Genomic DNA, 3,338 nt, shown 5'->3' on the forward strand with positions numbered 1-3,338 from the left:
GTAGGTGCATGGAACTCACTGCCGGAAATATATGAGACAGAAACACTGAACTCATTTAAAACCTCCCTGGATTTTCCACTCACGTTCTATAATCTGCAGATCTACAGCTGCAATTGTGGAAAGTGGGCTGAGGTAAGTGTTCCATTTCTCCTTCAGCACAGAGACACTGGACAGAGTGACCCCCTTCTCGTCTGCACGTTTCACAAAATTTTCGAATAAATTGATGTCAGCGAGAAGGCACCTTTACCTAATCGATCACTGGCTGATCTCAGTGAGTTGATGGCTCTCTCTTAACAACTTTCTCGGTCCTTCATTGTGCATCTCCTCAACATGTCTTGTTGCTGTTGTGTGGAATGAACATGTGAATATTTGTCTCGTTCAGTGAGCCATCACTAAACACAGGCAAGAGCATTCCTTGTGAAGTGGGAGCGAGCTGGACCCATTAACCAGGGATCGGTGTTTTCAAATGGTGCTATGCTGTTAACATTTTCTCCAGTGATTCACGAGATCAGATACTCTTGTATGTTTACCTGCCAGTTTCATTTGTTTCATCAACAGTGATTTTCCACAAGCTAACAGTAAACCCTTCAATCTAAGTGCAATCTCTCAAACTCTTTCTATTGCTCGTTGGGTGCTGTACATCGTCGGATTGTGCAGACAGGGGCAGTTTCCCATTACACATTCTCTTGTTCAAATGCAAAGCACTGCCTGCCAGAGGAAGGAAATGGCTGAGCACATCCGGCAACGGACCAACGCCGGTCCAGGAGAAAGGGCAGAAACAGCAGGCTCCTGGGAGCACGGAGTCAGAATGGGAAGCAGCTGTTATTGAAACAGTTTGCTGCCTTTTCTCCCGAAGCAACAGGGAATTGACTTCGAGCTATACTCAGTTTGTTGTTAAAACTGTTGCATTGACGATGCCTTAAAACCCGGGCAGACCCAGGCTGCTTGCCTTCCATTTTGTCAAATTCCCCGATCAGTTTTTCGAACAGAGCTGCATTCAATGATGTCGGACTTCCTGATATCGGGGTTTGGCGTCAGGGCCATAGGGTTCATTGAGGCAAATATAGCGCAGCAACACACGTGGAGAAAGTGAAAACAAATATTTTGGATGTTTGCCCACGCAATGGGAAAATAACCACCTTGTGGGGAGGCGTGGGCCTCGTGGCATTATCGCTAGACTATTAATTCGGAATCACAGGTATCGTTCTTTGAATTCAATAAAATTCTTGAATTAGGAGTCAAACGTCGGGAAAACCGCAACCCAATAGACTTTCGAGAAGGAATTAAATGCATCACGAGCCAACACAAATCCCGTCCAGTGATCTGAGCTAACCAACTTTCCGCAATCTAATATTTAAACACAACAGCTCAGTTCCTTTGCAATTTTCAATGAGTCACATGGAACAATAAGACGCACCTTTAAAAACCATGTGTTTTTTGTAATAATAAATCTTGAGTGCTACAGTTCTCCATGCAACTTCATTACAACTAAAGACAAGCAAGTAGAGGCTGCTACCCTCCTAATTCCTTAGTCAACCCATTCTTGTAAAAGGATGCTGGTCCCATCAACCCGTATTCAATGCAGCAAAATTCTCTGTGCTGTACAATCTCATTCGTACTGCAAGAAAGGAATTTACTGTTTCTGCTGTCAGAGCTGAATTGGTTCAGCCAATATCTTGCTCAGTTCCCTGCTTCCAGTAAACACTTCAGTAAGGAAAAAATCTGTCAAATTCTTTACATTCCAATACAGACTGACGCTGCAAACTTGCAGAAGTCACACATTTCCACTTTCACTGTCTCAATGATTTGACGACAACGTTCAAAAAGTTCAATGAGATAAATCTAATTCTATTTCGATCATTGGAACGACTTGTAGGAATTTGCATGCGGGAAATGGAGTACGATGAAACAGATAAACAGTTTTTCCGGATTTTATCCCAGCACAGTGTCAGCGACACGGGGAAGGTCATCGAGCGAAAACATCACCTCGGTTTCTCTCTCCTAATCAGTTGATAATTGAGGTATATCCCCCGGCTACGGATCATTATCCGAACACAGAGAGTGATCTTCTCCAATAAATTCTGTTTTGATCAATGACCTTTTCTTCCCACAGGCTGATGTCAGCATCTCAAATGGCCGGTCCACCGCCTCCTTCCCTCCACCTCATTTGTTGTGTCAGAGCACACAAGGCTATGGGCCAAGTGCTGGAAACTGGGATGCTGAGCCTCTTTGCGTGTTGTGAAAGCACAATGATTCAATCATTTTGGAGGAGAAAGAACGCCAATGGTAAAAGAAAGCTAGAAGCTGTGTCATTAAGAAATGATGCAGCTATGCCTGCAAGTATCCCTGGTGGTCTAGTGGTTAGGATTCGGCGCTCTCACCGCCGCGCCCCGGGTTCGATTCCCGGTCAGAGAATTAAGGTTTATTGTTCCTGATTGTGGCAACAGCAAAAGCAGCGTCGTTCTGACGGGATTTCTTTCAATATCTCAGGTCAGTTAATGCCCCCGAGAACATCAGAGTCCATGTTCCAGTTTCTTAAAAAGAGGAAAGGTGCCTTAACTGTCACTGCTCAGTCGGACTATTCACCTTTGTGTTGTGTTGTTAACAGGGACATGAGCAGTAACCATTCACAAGTTGAACAACCAGCAACGATAAGCACCATCGCGCTTCATCTCAATAGTCTCCCCTTCCTGTTCTGGTGAGTTTCAATGCCAAATCAAAACACGTTTGTCGTCAGGAAGCAGCCATTCAATTAGATCACCACTGGTCTGAAAAAAAAAATCTCCACTCCGCTTTCCTGCTTTTCCTACATAACCTCGATTAAACTCGAGCCAAATCACAACATTGTGTATTACTGTCAGCTTTCAGAAATTTAGATAACTTTAATGACCTGTGCATGCTTGCAGTAAATTGAATAATATGAAATGAACTAAAAAGCCCTTCCCGCAATTCAACCCAGTGCAGGGTCAGCCATATGAGAAAGTTCAGAGAGCGAAAACATTACCTCCATTTCTCCCTGCACATGTTTCTCTCCTGACGAGTTGAATACTTGCAGCATTTTTTTTTATAATTGAGACATTTTCATGGACAGATCGTCCCACAATGCACAAATATCTGTGCTGCAGAAAACTACTTTGCTTCAGATTAAAATTGCTGAGTAACCTTTCGCACAGCCCAATGCCCAATAATCCCTGCTCCATGTCAATAAAAGCTGCTCCGGGCGAGGTTGGAGCTCACAGCCTCGGCATTTCACGCGCCTCTATACCATTATAGAAGGACCGCGCGCTCACCGATTGCGTCACTTCTATCTGTATCACCCTGGTCACTGTCTGATTCAG

At 44.2% G+C, this 3,338-nt stretch overlaps 1 non-coding gene across 1 annotated transcript; it reads left to right on the forward strand.

Moving 5' to 3' along the window:
• The first annotated feature begins 2,343 nt into the window (after positions 1 to 2,343).
• On the forward strand, positions 2,344 to 2,415 carry trnae-cuc. The gene has a single exon. It is a non-coding gene; the product is annotated as a tRNA-Glu (tRNA).
• The last annotated feature ends 923 nt before the right edge of the window (positions 2,416 to 3,338 follow it).

This window comes from Rhincodon typus, unplaced genomic scaffold (genome assembly GCF_021869965.1).
Source record: "Rhincodon typus isolate 14 unplaced genomic scaffold, sRhiTyp1.1 hic_rhity00000091, whole genome shotgun sequence".
Taxonomy (NCBI): domain Eukaryota; kingdom Metazoa; phylum Chordata; class Chondrichthyes; order Orectolobiformes; family Rhincodontidae; genus Rhincodon; species Rhincodon typus.